Genomic DNA, 18,711 nt, shown 5'->3' with positions numbered 1-18,711 from the left:
AGCTAGACTGAATGCTCTCTTTTATGATGGCGATCTTATCCTTAAAAAAATCATTAAGCTGATTGCACATCAATTGAGTTGGAGCTTGAGAGGGGGAGGTTCTGACATCATCACATAGGTCATTTACGACCCTGAAGATTTCTCTGGATTTGTTTTGGGCGTTAGAGATTTTTTCGGAGAAGAAAGCTGCCTTAGCCGATAAGATAGAATTTTTATACTTCCTACGGGCAGCTGTAAATAAAGATCTATCTTCATCAGAATACCCATGTCTCCATTTCTCTCCGATTGACGCAGCTCTAATTTTTGATTTTTTAGGTCTGCAGTAAACCACCTATGGGCATCCATGCGGCGAGCACGTGAGAACTTAGTTAAAGAAACGTGCTTGTTACTGGCAGCCAGGAGCCATTCTGTAAGATCTTTATCCATGAGATTAATGTCTGGGGAAAATACTGGAAGAGAGTTGGCCAAAGTGGACAGGAAATCTTGTTTATTTAATGAGCTCCATTTCCTTACTAGCCCCCCCGCAGAGGCAGGAGCCTTTAGATGGCCGTAAAAGGTGATTGAGAATTGCAATTGGTGATGATCCGACCATATGCAGGGCGTTATCGTTTGAGTGGATAGTGGGACATTACGAGACCAAATCTGGTCCAGGATATGTCCCCTTTTATGAGTTGGAATCAGAACTGATTGAGAAAAGTTCATGTGGGAGAGAAGCTCAAAAAGTTCTGTACCCTGAGGTCCTGCTTCTTGGTTATTGTACCAATAATTTAGATCTCCAATCAACATGACTTTATCGTAATTAACGATTAGACTGGCCATTTGCTCAGACAGCGAGACTGGGAAAGTAATCATGGTTTTGGGTGGCCGATAAATCAATACCAGCACCATAGTTCCTTTGTCTGAATCAGATTTAATTACGAGGTTTTCAGTGTCTGGTAGGTCCAAGGGGGGTAGGGTGGTAAACGTATGATTTTTATGAATGATTGCGGCCACGCCGCCCCCAGATTTTCCTGATTTTCTATTAGCTAATAGGATGTAATAATCTGCCGGCAGAGCTGTGAGGATATCTGGTAAAGAGTCCTCCGTGAGCCAAGTTTCTGATATAAGTAGTATATCTGGTGTGTTGGATTTAAGTAATAGAAAAATATCCAGTTGGTGTTTCACCAGAGATCTGGTGTTAAGATATAAACAGTGAAGGGTCAAGGCATTTAGGCTTGGGGTAAGGCTAGTGGATGGGAAACTTTGAGGTATGGTATGCAGGTTCTCCTTTGTTAGATAGGAGAGAGGATAGATGTTATTATCCTTTAAGCGGGTGAGTATGGTAGGGTCAAGTTCGGGGGTACCAGAGTGCTGCAGGGACAGGAGTTCAGAAGAAGTGTAACTGTATATTTCTCCATTCTGTGTAGTCCCTGGGCCCGACCAGGTGCGGACGGGCGCAGACGGGCTTGCCTTAGGCGCGCCCGCTGCGCTCGTCCACTGCGCGTCCTTGCAAGGCACATAGTTATGAGGAAAAATGAGGGCGTGGCCTAGCGGTAGTGGGCGTGGCTAGTGCGTGTCCCGGGGAGATGGCGGCAACAAAGAATTGAGCCCCGCGTCAGCGCTAACCTCCGCTGCACGGGGGATCCTTGAAAATGCCCTGTCACCAGCTCGGATGCCGGAAGGGAATGGTGAGTAAAAGCAAAGTAATAACAGTCACACATTTAAAATACAAGCAAATTTCTAAAAAGTAGCAGCAATCCTCCCGGCTTCCGCCTCAGGAGTTTAAACTTCTCTGGCGCGTTCGTAAACAGCGCGGCTAATAAGCGTTACAAAGGGGCGTGGCCTAGCGGTAGTGGGCGTGGCTAGTGCGTGTCCCGGGGAGATGGCGGCAACAAAGAATTGAGCCCCGCGTCAGCGCTAACCTCCGCTGCACGGGGGATCCTTGAAAATGCCCTGTCACCAGCTCGGATGCCGGAAGGGAATGGTGAGTAAAAGCAAAGTAATAACAGTCACACGTTTAAAATACAAGCAAATTTCCAAAAAGTAGCAGCAATCCTCCCGGCTTCCGCCTCAGGAGTTTAAACTTCTCACTACACTAGCACCCCAGCCCCTCCCCCTACCCTGGGGCAGCTCTTACTGAATCGAGAGGGCTGGTTTGTATTTCCAGTCCGGTGCGGGGAAGGCCGAGCTGCAGGGGGCCACCTCAGCACCGTATTCTGGCCTGAGACCTCCTGATTGACTCCGGAGGGGGATACTCGACGTACCTTGCAGCAGAGGCATAACAAAGGTCCCCACAGACACCACAGTGTGGGAGCCAGAGCTCCAGGCAACCCCTTCAGCACAGTACCCTGGCCTGAGAGTTTTTGAGTGAGACCAGAGGGGGCCCCCTCCATGTACGTTGCAGGGGGACCCCCTCAAGTATAGTTACACCACTGCCTTGTAGGGGGGGCCTTAAGTTTCGTAGGACACTGATTTATGAGTACCACGAGAAGTACTACGGAAGTGCTCCGTTACTACTCTTATGAGTCTGAAAATCGGCCCAGACCGTCAACCTCCATATTAGTAAAACTGCAAAGAGGGTAAAGTTTTTTCCATGTGCAATAATGTATAGGACTATTCCTGTATACTTGTATTTTTTTTCCACTTTCAATGTTTTGTGGTTAATTTATAAAGGCATGGATGAGTACGTAAAAGAGTTCTACAGGAATACTAATTTACATACTGCAAAATGTCTTCGTGAATAGCCTAATGGGGTATATCTACAATTTGTTTTGAACGGCACTATATAGCGTTTCATTGCATTTTGGCGCTAGGTCCATACATATCAATACAGATAAACAACACAGTCTTTTTGGAGATGAAAAGTAGCTTTTATACAAATAACAGCAGCAATTTGTGAGCCAAAAACGAGTAATTCGAAGAAGAAATCTGAAAAATGTGAAAGGTATCAAGGGGGAACAGAAAGACTATGACGCGTCACCATTCATGTAGGCACGAGAGAGTGCGTTTTTCTGCAAACACATTTGTTTAAGAAAATAAAATATAAAACTCCAAAAGACTTTGTAATAACATAGAGTGACAGCGCAGATAATGAAGACCGTGGGACTGACTCCGCCTCCTTAGGGATACACGCCTAATGTTATCACAACTCCATAACACTATATTAAAAAGGCACATCATACAGTGGATCGATGTTGCACGTGCACTAATGTGAAGAGATAGTGCTTTGCAGTAGGTCTGATAGGGTGACGGGTGATGCATTTACATATCCAGAGCCATTGATTGAGGTTCACATTTAATCGCTGAAACAACTCGATCGATATTAAACATGACAACCCGTCATATCAGGTCGATATACATCGAAGTTGAGTCATTTTTAATTGTTTCTGTCAATCTTGGTCGGCTAATAGACCTTTGGGCAAAACATTATCAGGTGTGTGATCTGACCCTGCTGGTCTGGTACCCAAGTGCTAACAGGCTTGATTTGTACATGTGAAACAGAACACATGCTAGAAACCCCCTGGACAGCCTCATATGCCACAGCCCTCCACGCACTACACCCACACACATCATAAAAGCAGTCAGATACAGCTAGCACACACATACCGCACCATCCTGTGCAGAGCCCTGCATTGCAGCTTTTTACCCAGCTACTGACGAACCCCTGAAATCAATCTGCCCACAAGGTGCAATGAAGAACTGACCCCAGGAAAAGCCAGCAGACTCCCACCCAGACACAGAACACACTGCAAAGACCTTCAACAGGCTCAGACTCATTACATCTTCGTGTTAATCATCTGGAGTCACTGCTAGGCACGTCACCACTCACTGCTAACCTGACACAACCAAACAACAATACACAGCGATAGGTGGATGGATGGCCCAGAATGGTACAAAAACGGCAGGCATGCTAAAATAGGCACAAAGATGCCATACATTATGAAAGCAATAATTCACCCAAGAGAAGGAGTTTAGTAGCACACGCATATCATTAACATAACTAATTAGACTGGTTTCTATGAACCATCGCATGGATGCGATTAACTCTGATCACTAGTGAAAAATGGGTCATATGTGTACGATGTATGTATATGAGCATTAATCTACGTTTCCCTCTAACGATTCGCAGTATCAGGGTTCAGCTGCAAGGATATGTCATTTAACTACAAACTCTACAAGCGAAATACGCAAATATCAACAGAATGTAAAAAATAAAACAATTTTAATAGTAAAATCGTATTTTTCATATAATTTCATATATCATCCCATCGGCCCTTGTATGTGACGTACAGCTCATTAACATGTCTTCTCTCTGCGTGTTCTGAGCAGCCTCAGCCACATGCAACACAACATTCGAGCCACACAACACAAAATATAGATAGTGCATACTGCCTGTCCATAACGGAATGTAACAGAACAGATGCAATGCTGGGTGGTGTTTGTGAAGCAGACTGTGCCATTCACCTGCTCTCTTGGAAATGAGGGTTGTCACAGGGGAAGTATGTTTTGTACAGATTGAGGGGCAGATTTACAAGCCCCTTGCGACACTTTTACGCCGCCGCTGCGTCACTTTTGTGACGCAGCGGCGTCGTAAACAATGCGCCACTTTGCGACATACTTACAACGTGACGCATCTAGGGAGATGTGTCACGTTGTAAAGCTCTGTGCTACATTACACCTGGTGAGGTATAATGGATGCAGGGTGGGCGTTCCGACGCAAGAAAGCCTCGTAAGAGTGGCGCAGTGAAATCTACAAGATTTCACTGCGCCACTTCTACAACACCACTGCGTCAAAACCTTACGCCTGCTTGAAGCAGGCGTAAGGAGTGATGCAGGACAATAAGTATAGGCCTCCCCTGAGCTTTGCTGGAGTTGCCTCGCGCTTGTGACACGACTCCAGCAATGCACTGCCCTTACGACAAAAGATGAGACACGCATCCGTCTATCCTTGCGCCACGGTGCGCCGCATTGTAAATGCGAAGCATCGATGGTGGCGCAAGGGTATTTTTGCGTGTCGCATATTAACTGTCACATCCCTGCTAATATGCAGAGATGCGCCAGTTCTTGTAAATCTGCCCCTGAGTGTTTTTGTGGACAGATGTGTTTGTTTCATGTTGCACGTGGGGCATTGTCATTTGTGCTTAGTGTGACACTCTACGGTAGCAAAGGCTCAGGGAACTGGTGGAAACAACCATGTTTTTCATCTGTACCTGAAAGCAAGTTGACTGCTGACTGGTGGTGGTGTGGGTGTTGAGTGTTGGCACGTTTTAAGTAGGTAGCTGATCCTAAGAATGAGTGTCCTCTGTGGGATTATTGGAGAAGTGTTGGAAGTGGTGCTGTGGCAGGGTTGGTATTCGGACTCCTTGCTGTTAAGAAGTTGGTGCCAGCTCCGTGGACTTCCTAGGGGGTTCTGCAGTGGACTGAAGGCGATTGGCAGGCAATGGGTGGATCGCGGGAGCACCTCGCGGGAGTCTACTCGGAGTGTGAGATTGGACATCCCTGGTGCTCCACATTGGGTTCTTGCTATAGTAGACTCATGGTGTGTTCGAGGGTATCCATCTTAGTGACACCTAGAGTTGTGGCGCAGTGGCTGACTCCGGAGCGCGGGACAGCGGTTCGATCGCCGGTGGCAGCTCAGCTCAGCATCATTTGACTCTGGGCGATAACGCCCTTAATTTCCCCGACGGTCCCCAGCACCTTGAAACCCTTGAGGGGTGCTATGTTCGCGCTTTACAAATACTAATAAAATCTCAGTCGTATGAATCTGCTGTTACCAGGACACTCATCTTACATGAGTTGTTTCTTGTGTCTCAAGTACCCCCTGTCGTAAATATGCAGCAAAATGTGGGAGCCTCTGCAGCCACACAGGGACCAGCAACAAACCGAAGGACAACCATTCGGCGGCAAAGGGAGGGTCTTTAATAATTATGGAGAAGAAGCTACTTGTGAGTTTAGGTTTCGGAAGGGGGCTATTTTTTACTCCACTGGGTGGGGTCCGGAGGCACTGATATTTTCAAGTATGTGAAAGAAGGCACAGGTTGATTGCCACAGGCCTCTTGCAAGAATTATTGGATAATTGTAGACTCTATTTAAGATATGGAAATTTAGCAATTTCAAATAAAAAGTAAAATTCAGGGACTTCTTGATGTAAAGTGAAATTTACTCAAACCTTTTTTTGTCTATCAGCGTTGTTCAGATGGCTGCCATGTGTTTTGCTCTGGCAAAGGTATGCCATGAGTTCTGCAAGGCTTCACAATAGAAAATTCTCTCTACAAATAAATAACCCTTTTTGTGGCTGATCAGCCTGTGTTCAGTTGCAAAAACTTTTTTTTCTCATAAATCTCTCTGTAAACTGTAAATTCCTGTTACGCCCACGCGCTTCTTTTAATGTCCTGTGACTTTATTTGTGAGAGACCGTGTCTACCCTTGCCTACTGTAAGACTCCAAAGTTATAGAACAGCAGAATTTGTATCCATTTGAATTGATTTCATCAGAGGCAAAGTTTTGCAATGCCACTTCTTAAGTAGGAAACAGAGTCAAAGGTAATGTGATGTCACTTCCTAAAACGTCACAAAGAGGCAAGGTGTGAGGGATATCACTTCCACTACCCCTAAGACTTTGCAGCTTTTATGCCTGAACACAAAGAGGTTCTCCTGCAAAAAAGAGAAAAACATAGGAACTTAATAAGAGTGACTGGCTACCTTGACTTACATTTTAAAAACCAGTGTGAATGTTTTTCAAACTTTTGAAGAAAACAATAACGCATTTCTATTTATTTATTAACGGTATTTATGTAGAGTTGTGTGGCCAACGAGGCAACCAAATGTTGATCGCTGTTTTTTTCCCTGTCCTTGAAGTTTCTTCGAGCACAGAGACAGACGCTTCCGGATGTTCAATAAATTAAATACATGAACACAAACCAAAACAATCAAGGCACCCCATAATCTTCCTGTGTTTTCATCCGCAGATAACTTGGCCTAAATGGAATATGGAAATGCCCAGGGCCATGGCCACACGCAGGAGCGTACAAATCAAAATGAATGGTATTAATATTCCTATACGTGTTCGATAATCTATGCAGTTTGTGCCACAGAGCGGAAACGAGTGCAATTTTGTATTTCTGAAATTGGAAATATGAAGACAGCCACGTCATTCATTTTGCTGCTTCTCGTGATGGAGGAGGAGGCTTGAGCGGTAATACGCTCAGGCGGTGCCGCCACTGAGGGTTTGCCGTCAGGAGAAGCCGACACTGGCTCTCAGGAGAAGCCGACACTGGCTCTCAGGAGATGCTTCACTGTCTCACCTGTGCACTGCCCATGAATTGCAGATTGAGGCTTATCCGTGCGAATGTGACCTCGTTATAATCAGACCTACTGGAATTGTGCAGAATATAGGGGGTAAGGTACCCTCCTGCCGTATATTAATATTGTAAGTCACCAAGGAGTTCCATAATGGTATAGAGGAATGAGGCCGAAGACTAAGTTCTTTTATAAGGGTATGGAACTCCGAGGTGACTTGCAATATCCTTATCATTTACGCTAGAGGTACTTTATCCCATATAATACACAGTCACACCCTCACCTTTCCCACAAAACACTTAAAATCATGGGGCATAGCTCTTTCATATAAAGATCCAGTATGTTTGCAAACATGAAGAATTAAAATAAAACCTCCAGTGCAAAATTAAACACATCAAAAACCTGTTAGTTATTTGTTGCAAAAAGATATTAGAAACAGTTTAATAGGGGCCAGTCTAAAAAAAAAAAAACTGTGCTAGCTCACAAAGTATAGAAACATGTAGAAAGGTGCTAGTTTTTCTCTAACTATCTCAGGAGTGCAAAAATTAAACATGTTCCCTCTGATTGTCATTGTAGGCTAAAACATGTAGCAAAAAAGAAAAGCAACGTCTGTTTGTGTTGCTTTAAACAGCTGCTTCAATTATGCCGTGTCCTGACCTGTCTTTCACCGCGGCTGCTGGCTCTGGCAACAGGCATCGTGAATTCAGATCTCGAATGAATTAACTTATAGTCGAGTTCTGACATCTTTTCTTTATAATCAGCAACTGAGTGGGTCACAAGTCGCCAATTATAAAGCAATCAGAGATGGGCAGTTATACAGGGATTGCAGGATCCAATGTATTATAATATTGTGCGGCATGCATGTGTGTAAGTGTATGACTTTTATAGAGCGATATTGTGCGGCATGCATGTGTGTAAGTGTATGACTTTTATAGAGCGGCCCTAGCTAGAAAGCAATGGAGCATTGTAGAGGAGGGAAGTTTACAGCACATTTGAGAAGGTGGGTGTAAGGCGCTATAGTACAGACGGGAGGATGGAGGAACAAGTCATTGTAGGGTGGAGGTTTTGGGAATAGATCGAAACAAGAGAGGAAGGGAAAAGTAAGACACTCTTATTCCCCTATTAAATCTGAGCCAAAAACAACATAAGAGCGCACAACAAACTTGTTCAGTGGGTGAAAGCTAAACGGAAAAATAAACAGAAAAGGAGTCACTCTTGTGAGTAAAAAGAACCCTCACTCACCAACCTGGTTGGTGACATGCTTTTATTTCACTTACATTTTGGACGAGACTAGCAAATTTAGGCTAGACTACCCCCACGTCCAATCACGATTTTAACAGTGCTTGGTTAACCGTGAATAAAGTCTGTTTGGGTCTAAACCAAGCCCTTTTTAAATCACCACCTATTTTTGTTTCATTACATCTGAAAAGAAACCTGCTCCGCTGTAACCAGGCGTTGTAGCACACCAGGGAGGCATTCGGCCTCTCTGGTGGGAACCCAACGATGAAGCATGTCACCAACCAGGTTGGTGAGTGAGGGTTCTTTTTACTCATAAGAGTGACTCCTTTTCTGTTTATTTTTCCTTTTAGCTTTCACCCACTGAACAAGTTTGTTGTGCACTCTTTTGCTGTTTTTGGTTTAGGGAATAGGGCATGGTTTGGCAGAGAAGAACAAGGAGGAGGCAGGGTGAACAAGCAATGCACAAGGGAAAGCGGAGCCCTCCTAAGTGAGTTCAGCAGCACGGAGGTTTTACCTTGCCTGAAAAATTAGTCTTCAGGACTTTAAAGTAAATAGTCAAAAAGAAATTATGTGGCACATTATACAATTAAATGCAAGTGATAGCACACAATAAATAATATAGCAAGAAACATATTATGTGGCACATTATGAAACTAAAGACAAATTATGCTATACATTCTGGTGAATTGTTATCCAGCTATTTAGATAAATTATTGACTCTGGGCTTCCCAGAGTCCACATTGGCCCTTCTTAAGGACATGGTCCGCTCCGCAACGTACCTCATCCTGAATAAATGTGGCTCCACTGGCTATCGTTGCCAGCCCACACCATCTTCAGAACCAGTTGCATGATCTACAAAGTGGTCACTACAAGCACCTGCGATGGTTCTCGGCACACCCGTGGCAGGACACAATCAGCTGGAGACAAAGGAGAGCTAAAAAGAACAAAATGGCAACAGACCTTCATGGTCTGCATGGAAGATCTGGAATGAAATCCCGTCTGCATTCATCACGACAGATCCAACCATGCCTCAACTTAGGAAAGAGCTGAAGATGCACCTCTTTAAAGAATAGTACATCCTAACGAAGCAACAGTCTGACTCCCCTCTCAGAGTCCAGCTACCCGTCCAAGTACTTATTCATTGCATATTTGCCTTTGACCCTGTACTGCACTTCGCTGCTGCCTTCCAGCTTAGCTCATGCTACACAAATACCACATATATACAGAAAGAGTTTATGTTGCCAGGGAATCCTCTAAAAACCAGCTGATACCCTGACTGCCCCACTCACAATTTCCCTGTCCTAATTAGAGGTGGAGTGTGGTCGTATCCCTTACCCCGGTCCTCCCTTCCTTCTTTTACTATAGGTTAGACAAGTGACGAATGGTGATTCTTCCTTATTTATTAAGGTGAGGTTTATTAATGTCCCACAAAACAGTCACAGAACTTCCCTCCGTTCTGAACTCAGTAAGGGTCCATATGAAAATCCACAAAAAAAAGAGATTCTCCTGGCTGGTTCTGGTTTTCTTCCGGCCTCTCTTTTGCTTCCGGTCTTCTTTCCAGACTCGGGGTAGGACCCAAAAAGGAATGAAAGAAAAAAGAAAAGAACTCAGGCTACTATGTCACTGAGGAAGCCAACAAAAGGGGAGGGATGTGTGCCACCACTTGCAGGCGGTGCTCCTTGAGCGGTCTCGGTGTCTTCTGCCGGTCTGTGCCTTCTCACTCCTAGTTCTGCTCCTGCCGTCCCTCTCTCCGCTCCGCTGCTCCTCGCTCTCTCTCCCTGCTTCCTTGAGGTCCGTTGTCGTCGCGTTCTCCTCTCCGATCTGCTGCTCCGACTCCTCCGACGCCGCGCTTGCCTCGCCTTCTTCCTTTTCAGCTGCACCCGTCCTCGGTCGCTGCGCGTCCGCTAGACCGTTTCCTCACTTCCGGTCTGGCGGAGCGCGGCGGCCATGTTGGACGTATCGGGTTTGTTTGGTGGTGCGGGCGGTACGGAATCACCACATGGAGAAACCACAGAGTTTCAAAAGCCTCCGCTGCCTCTGCAATAACAAACCCTTTGCAGGTGGCCCATCTGCCACACAGCCACCAGCTTTACAACTTCAAAAGCCCAATCCCATTTGGTGGCAGGCCTTCTGATGCTGTTTTTCCCATTAGCGACTGCCATGACAGGCATAGTGTTTGCATACATAAAAAAATAACACTGGCCTCTATGTGCTGAGAGAACACTCTGAACGTATGAGGGCCACTGTTATTTTGTTTTGTAGAAATGTATCCCCCTTTGATGTTTTTTTTCTATAAAACAAAGAATGCCAAACAGAATTATATTTTTGACCAATGCACTCCTGGGGCCGGATTATGTATCAGATATTATATATCAGGTGCGCTGGGCGGAAATAGCAATAGTGCGCCCGATTACAACGAATGCGCTGCCTTCATGGCAGCCACGAATTCAGGGCTGCCCTGAGAGCAGCGCATTCAGTGAAATACAGAGCCAGTGGCGTAGTGGAACTCCCACTTTCACAGCTTAAGCAGGGGTGGTGTTGACATATAATTATTTACAAGCCTTGTCTGTCTTCAGCTCTGCAAGCAGAAGCTCTTAAAAAACAAGTATGGGAAACTGTACCAGAGGTCCGGGACGCAAAGCCAATCATAGAAAAAGAGCCCAAAGAGATGAAAGATAAATGGTTTGCAGAGGCATAGCTTACATAGGTGCATCCGGTGCAGTGCCACAGAGGCTCAAAGGCCAAAGGGACCCACTGAACTCTGATTTTTGCTGTATTTTATCATTTAAATAACAGTTGGGTGGCCATATTCTTCCTTGCACAAAGGTCCACTATAAACTGGCTACGCTACTGAGACTGTGTGAGAGAGAGAGAGCTGTAAGGAAGAGTGAAATTAATGGCATATATAAAGAAGAAAGAAACTGACAAGAAGGGAGGCCAAAACGCATACAAGATGCACTGTCAGGGTGAAAGGACAAATGTTTGGAAGTTGAAAACAATATGTGCATGGGTAGGTGAAAGAATGGCTGGAATGGTGAAAGGCTGGATCAATGAGCGGGAGGGTGTTAGAAATTGGGTTGCTGGTTGACTGGGATGTGAGCACTTGTCAAGCAGCAACCACAATCCTAGTCAGGGTAAGGTAAAAGCAAACCCTAAATTAACATATGCTCAGCCTGCGGTAGCTTGGCACTGAGCAGTTAGGATAAACTTAGAGGCAATGTGTAAAGTATTTGGGCAACACTTCAAACAGTAAACACAGTGAAAACCCCACACAAAATAATCTCACACAAGGTTTAGAAACATTAAGCATATTTTGATATATAAAACAAGACCAAAATGACAAATGTCCAATCAGGGAAACCGGAGATACTGAATTTTTATGTTTTAGGATAAAATAGCGCCAAAAAGCACAAAACGCCAACAAGATATATCTGGTCATGCCGGGCTGGGACAAACTCACAAGTTTAGGCCGACCGCAATGGAGCATGGGCTGGCTACAAGGACCCATTTAGGCCTGCTGAACAAAGTACCCTAAATCCTGAATGTGGAGCGTTGCCTGGATCTAAGGCAAAGACGCGTCGTGCAGCCGAAGTTATTCATCTGGTAAGAGATGGGGTGAGGAGGCTGTGCGAGGGCCATTTTTTTGCGTCGTCTATGGTTCCATCGACAGGGATTGTGATGTGAAGTCCGGGCTTCGAGGATGTGGCGTGCAGCCGGTGATGCATCGGTTCCAGAGAGCTGGGAGGCTGCAATGCGGCAGCCAGCGTCAAGCTGCCGTTGACAAGAGATGCAAGGGCCTGGATTGGATATGCACCATGCTACCGGCACTGCATGGGTTCTGAAATCTGCAACGGCGATGCTGGCCTTCTGCGCCAGGCCCAATCCACGTAGCAGCATCGATGCGTCGGTTCTGCTTGAGTATGCCCCGCTCAGCTGAGGAGATGCCTCAGTTCAGCTTGAGGATGTGCCTCTCAGATGCGGAGATGCATTGGTTAGGCTGGAGGATGCACAGCTCAGCAGAGAAGATACATCAGTTTCCCTTGTAAGCACCTTAGACCCACTTCCAAGGGTCCAGAACTGGGCTGGCACCACTTTGCAGGCACAGATGGCAGAGTCCAGGTGCAGATGCAAGGTTGTTGGAAGCATGTGATGTCCCTGAGGCTTCAGATCAGGTGGTCAGCTAACTAGCCCTTGGAGGCACTCTGGGTTCAAGTGATGCAGGTCCAGTCCTTCTCACCCAGGGAAGGAGGTCAGCAGGCAGCATGTCAGCACAGTAGGGCAGCAGTCAGTCCCGGCCAGTGCAGGTAAGCGCAGTGGGGCGGTGGAGCAGCGCGGGGAGGGAAGTCGACAGAGGACAGAATAGGTTTTATTTATTTAATTTTACCTATTCTGTTGTCTGTCAACTTCTCCCTCCCACCTGCCCCGCCCCTCCCCACTGCGCTTACCTGTGCCAGCAGCCACTGGCAGCAGTAGTTAAAGAGCAACAGTCCAGCAGAGTGGCCGTCCCTCGGCTGCACAGCAGTCCTTTTCCTGGCAGAATACCCAGAGGTCCAGAAGTGCACTGAATCGGTGGTGTCTGAGGTCCAGTACTTACCCAGTGGTGCCTTTGAAGTGGGGAGACTTACAAGACAGGGATTTGAAGTGCATAGATTTCCTTCCTTCCTGCCCTGGCTCCAGACTCAGTACAGGGGGGGTATGCAGCCCTTTGTGTGTGGACAGGGCACAACCTATTCAAGTGTAAGTGAGTCTGGGCCCAACTCCTCCCTCCCATCCTGTCAGGATGGACCACCAAGTCAAAGCTCCCATTGTGTGTGGCTGTCAGGTTGAATACACAAAGCCCAACTGCTGATTACACCCAGTCATGTGACCAGAAACAGGCTGCAGGCACCAAATGGTTAAGGCAAGCAAATGCCAACGTTCTAAAAGTTGCAAAACAACAGTTGATGGACAGAATGCAGAACAATGTCATACATTCACCCCAGTACAGAGATCTCGGCCTAAATCCATAGTTTTTTTGCTCACCATGCCGTTCCAGTTTGGACCCAGCCATATGCAAATCAGTCTTGACCCTGTGCCTCATGGGAACAGTCCAGCCCGAACTGCCTAGCCAGGTCCTCCCTGGACTGGAAACAAGTTCTAAAAGTGGCATTTTCAAAACTGCAATTTAAAATCCAACTTCACCTTAAGTGAGGATTTTAAATTAGGGTTCCAGAAACACCAAACATGAACCATTCATATCTTTCCATTTGGAAATTATGCTTATAAAATGTAATAAGGTCATCCCAATGTTATCCTATGGGAGATATAGGGCCTGCAGTAGTAAAAAACAAATTTAAGAGGTCTTCACTACCAGAACAAATAAAACGTAAAAGTACATGTCCTGGTTTTTAGATACATTGCATCCTGCCCTATGGGCTATCTGGGACCTACTTTATGAGTGACTTATATGTATTAAAAAGGAAGGTTTGGGCCTGGCAAAAGGATTATTTTGCCCGTTCAAAATGGCAGTTTAAGACGCACACACAGCCGGCAAAGGCAGGTCTGAGACATATTTAAAGGACTGCTTATGAGGGTGGCACAAACAGTGCTGCAGGCCCACTAGCAGCACTTAATTTAAAGGCACTGGACACATGTAGTGCCACTCTACTAGGGACTTACAAGTAAATTAAATGTGCCAATTGGGTATAAGCCAGTTCTATCATGTTTTAGGGAGAGAGAACAAGCACTTTAGCACTGTTTAGCAGTGGTAATTTGCACAAAGTCCTAAAAGCCAACAATGACTAATACAGCAAAAAGGGGAGGAGGAAGGCAAAATGTTTGTTGGTGACCATGCAAAGGGTCATTTCCAACAATGGGCAAATGGAAGTCTGGATGGATGGGTGAATTGATAAAAGGAGGGTTAAATGATGGATGGATGAAAAATAATGGATGCATGGATGGGAGGGTGGATGAATGACTGCAAATGGGAGTGGAAGGCCAGAACGATTGATGGAAGAGTGTAATGATGAAAGGATGGATAGACAGGATGGTAAAGGAAGGATGGAATGGTGAAAGGATGGTTGGATGGGAACATGAAAAGATGGATGGATACATGAAAGTCTTAAAGGAAGGAGAGATAGATGGATGGAAAGTGGGATGAAGGGAGATTATCTAGGGTGGGCACAGTTTACTTGCTTCTCTCACCTGATGGAATTTGAGGAAAGGATCAAAGTGGGGGGGGGGGGGGGGGGGACATTTTAATTTTCTGTCTACTTCCTTGTACAGAGCGGCTGCTTTAGTCAACCGTGAAATACACATATAATGGTAAGTACAGAGTTACTATTCTAAACTCCACAGCCATCATGTTTAACAGACAATGGTACTAGAGTGAGTCACTTTTCAGAGGGTTAATTAGATTTATTAAAAATGACGGTGGTAATCTCAGCATATGCAGTCATGATGGTTTCACAGTTTTTGTATGGTACATAATCTGGGGATTAAATAAATCTTTACAGTAACATATTTAATAAATGGATGGATGTAGAAGATAGCTTGAGTAGGTGGCCAGGCACTCCTTTTTGTTTTGGAAATATATACAAAATGTTGCGTAAAACCACCTAGATTCGTTGCACAGATTTGTCATCATATACAAAGCAGAACAGTAAATCTTTGGTGTGAATCTGGATTAGACTAAACTGTGGCAAATGAACATAATTCTTGCCACCACCTGGAAAGTGTAGAAGTGTGGACCATCCAGCTTTCAAATATTTCGAAGAAACAGGAAGAAATACTCCATCATCAGGAACAGGCATTTCCTGTTAACTTGAAAGGAGAGTTGCTGGACCTTCCTCACACTGGGAACATTTGAGTGGAGTCAGAGAAGCCAGTTCTGAAGATATGAGGTGCTTTCTGCATAACAGTAGTGCTAGCAGAACATATACAAAAACCTTGGATTGAAAAAAGGTCACTCTTTCAAGACCAGGACCACCTGCCAAGCCTACCCAAAAAAGACCCATGTCTGCAGCTGCAACACTGCATTTTCCCGCTCTGAAAAAGATGGTGTTAGGGCATAAAGAGATTAAAATAAGCACTAAATACAGTAAAGGAAGATTGAGATTCAACTCTATTTTGTGATTGTTTTAATCTATTTATGCAATTTTTCACTATTCTAGATCGTAAGCGTGAGGATGGGGCTGTTTCGGATTGCAAGAACAACTGTTCAGCGGCAATCACAGACCTTGCGATGAATTGTATACATAGAATATATATCCAAAACGCGAATTACTGGACAATAATGTCTGTTTGTTGGCTGAGGTTTCATTCATTGTGACACTGTACATAATATTTACACTAATTGGTGTTGCACCTACATGGATTGATTCAGAATGAGCCGACCAGGCAATTTATTGAATTAAATTAGACTTATTATTGGTGGACGACAGGATTTCGGCAACATATACATTTACTGTAAACCAAATGAATTATAATAAATTTTATTATTCATGACACTGAAACAATTGTATAGCATTAATTTCTGTTCACTATGAATTAAATGCAAGAACGATATGTTTCATTTATGTCTATGGTGGTGAAACTAAGGCTTACATAGCCCTACTTTTATGTCAATGGTGCACAATAGAACTTTGCAAGTCTTTTTTTACTTTTAACTTGTTTGTGAGTTTCAAACTTCCATGGTGAACAAGGCAATAGCCGAAACAAGTCTTATTCAGTTGCCTCATTAATGAAACAAAAGTAGCTTGAATCAGTGGTCTTTTCTTCTGGACAAAAAATATGGTCTCTTCCACCTTGTTCAAAAGAAAAGAAAACTGTAGCACAAGTGTCACTGTAAGTGTGGGGATATGTCAAATATTTCGAAGGCCAGCTTAGAATAAAGTTTGACTCATAACACGTTAACAGGAGTTCTGTCAACAAATAATAACAAGCATTTGCAATGCAATAGGTCTCGCATTTATACGAGTTTGAGCTATTGGCATTGTAAATGACAATGCTTTTTATTTAAGTTTGGTTTTTTAAAACATAAATAAAAGGCACTGTCATTTACAATGCCAATAGCTCAAACTCGTATAAATGCGAGACCTATTGCATTGCAAATGCTTGTTGTAGTTCTAGGTTTCTGTTGTAACCTCTAGGGGTGTGAGAAGTTGTGTTGAAGGGGTAAGCGGTTGAGGTAGGTGAAACCTGTCAGTGCTAAAGTCTTTTGCTAAACATTTTGGACCTGCCAATCGTGAGGATGTGACTTAATGGCTAGAGCGGGCGACTTTGAAGTTGGCGAACTGGGTTTGAGATTGGTGTCGGCGCAAACATCCTGTGATTCTGGGTAAATCAATTAATCTCCCCGTACCAAAAAAACGAATGTGTCCTACAACTGATGCTCATGTAAAGCGCCCTGATACCTTCGGGTCGAGTTCACGCTATATAAGAAAACTGCAAAAAAATAAACTCTCAAACATTTTTTCCGTGAGAAGTTGTCTTCCTTCAGAACTTGGCGTTGTTTACTCCGGGGTAGACTTTCTACAAAAGTGTTTATTTCGCATAATGGAGACTCCAACGGCATTATGTGCTTCGTAGCCCAATTTTGTATTCAGGGAAAGGGTGGGTTCCGTGCCCTACCATGTATTCCTGTGGAGCACTTTTTTTCCAGTCAGAGGCACTTACAGAAGGTACATGCTCTGGCGTGAGAGGCAGCTGCCATCTCTAGTGAATATGGCACTTTAAGCAAGCGCCTTATGCCTCGCCTCAGCTGTGGAAAGCGCTACATAAATAGGAACGCATTAGTGAAGGCTTGGAGCGAGGTGAGATCGTGTGCTGCGAATGAACGCGCACGCTTGGTATTGTCCGTTTGATGTCACCGCACCCCATACAGGCCCTTTTGACAAGTGAGAGTTCTTTGTCCTGAGGGCTGGGGTCTGGGAGGCCTTGAGGCTTCCCTCGGGAATCTCTGGGGGAGGGAAGCTTTCCCTGCTGCTGCTGCACACGCTGTCCCTCCCTTTTGTCCTCGAGCCTTGAAAGGAGATAGGAGTCTTGACTCAGCACCCGGGAAGGAGGCGTGAGGAGCATCTGGGGCCACCCTTGCCAACACATGTTTCATTCGTAGCGCACATGCAGACAGTACAGCTTAAAGACAAAGTTCTGAGCATCCAATATATAATTTTCTCCCGAAGTCAGAAGTAAATCGAGACCTTCAATATGACTAGGAAGGACCCGCGCAAGGCCAACACAACAAGCATAAATTGAGATTCCGCCCAACAATGTGGTGGGCGACTGTAAGCAAATCAGATGCAGACCGGTCCAAGTTTGATAGCCGTATACTTTTGGTGATCCTGGCGGTCGGGTGCCAGAATTGTCGGGCACTGTTACAGAAGATTTTTCCTGCGTTCGCAACGGACCGGCCATTAAGCTTGTACCGTTCTGCATCTGACTTGCATTGTCTCCCACCACTTTGTTGGGCAGAATTTCATTGTTTTCTCTCTTTCCTATTAAGTTTTGAAGCAATTAATTCTCTCTGCACTGTCTATTATTTAATAAGTGTTAAAGTAATTCTGTCCCTGACAGAACCAACATTACTTTACATTCTACTGTTTCTGTGTCTGTCATTTGTTCATGTTTTTGCCCTAGTCCTATTTCAGTAGCTGTGATTGTGTGTATAATAAGCTGTTGCAGCAAGACGATGCTCATAGGAACAAGGTGATATCCACATACGAGGGGAAATGTTGGGGCAGCCTCGAAAAATAACCATTGAGGTTCTAGGTTTTCTTTCAGGTTCTGTGGCGATATGACTCAGATAGCTTCAACTGAATTTTAAAAATACTCCCCTGGTGTACTTGGACTTTGTGGGTCTTGTTATGCCACAGTTGGTAGTGATCTCTTCCATTTACCATCAGCTTCCATACACACAAACCTCTGACTCTTTCTGGCTTAGTTTCTGCAAACCATACATATGTATGCCATGCCAGCAAATATAAATGAGGCCTAATAGCTCGTTATTTACAGCACGTTTACTAATAAACGCATGTTATCTACAATTCCAAAAATGCATTTTCATTAGAAAGTGCGGCTGAACCTTCACCACATACTCATTGCTCCAATAGATAATATATGTTAAGAACGCTGGAGCAGTGTATCACCATCTAGGTGCAGAGGACCCTGTATACACAAGGCTGCTGCTTTGTTACCTCACCTTTTATGGACTGGGTAG

The 18,711-nt window shown here is 44.7% G+C and overlaps 1 protein-coding gene and 1 long non-coding RNA gene across 5 annotated transcripts in view; one reads left to right on the top strand and one right to left on the bottom strand.

The window, feature by feature from the left end:
- Positions 1-18,711, bottom strand: part of NEK11 (NIMA related kinase 11) — an 835,513-nt gene that overhangs the window by 445,524 nt on the left and 371,278 nt on the right. The window lies entirely within an intron of this gene.
- Positions 1,846-18,711, top strand: part of LOC146789049 (uncharacterized) — a 53,175-nt gene continuing 36,309 nt past the window's right edge. Inside the window, exon 1 of one of the 2 annotated variants that reach the window (XR_014970019.1) lies at positions 1,846-1,963. This is a non-coding gene — a long non-coding RNA (uncharacterized LOC146789049). The remainder of the gene's footprint in view (positions 1,964-18,711) is intronic. The other variant, XR_014970018.1, reaches the window with a different exon arrangement.

The sequence above is a fragment of the Triturus cristatus genome, chromosome 10 (assembly GCF_964204655.1).
Source record: "Triturus cristatus chromosome 10, aTriCri1.1, whole genome shotgun sequence".
Classification (NCBI taxonomy): domain Eukaryota; kingdom Metazoa; phylum Chordata; class Amphibia; order Caudata; family Salamandridae; genus Triturus; species Triturus cristatus.
The sequence above is the reverse complement of the archived record's forward strand: the minus strand, read 5'-3'. Positions and strand labels throughout refer to the sequence as shown.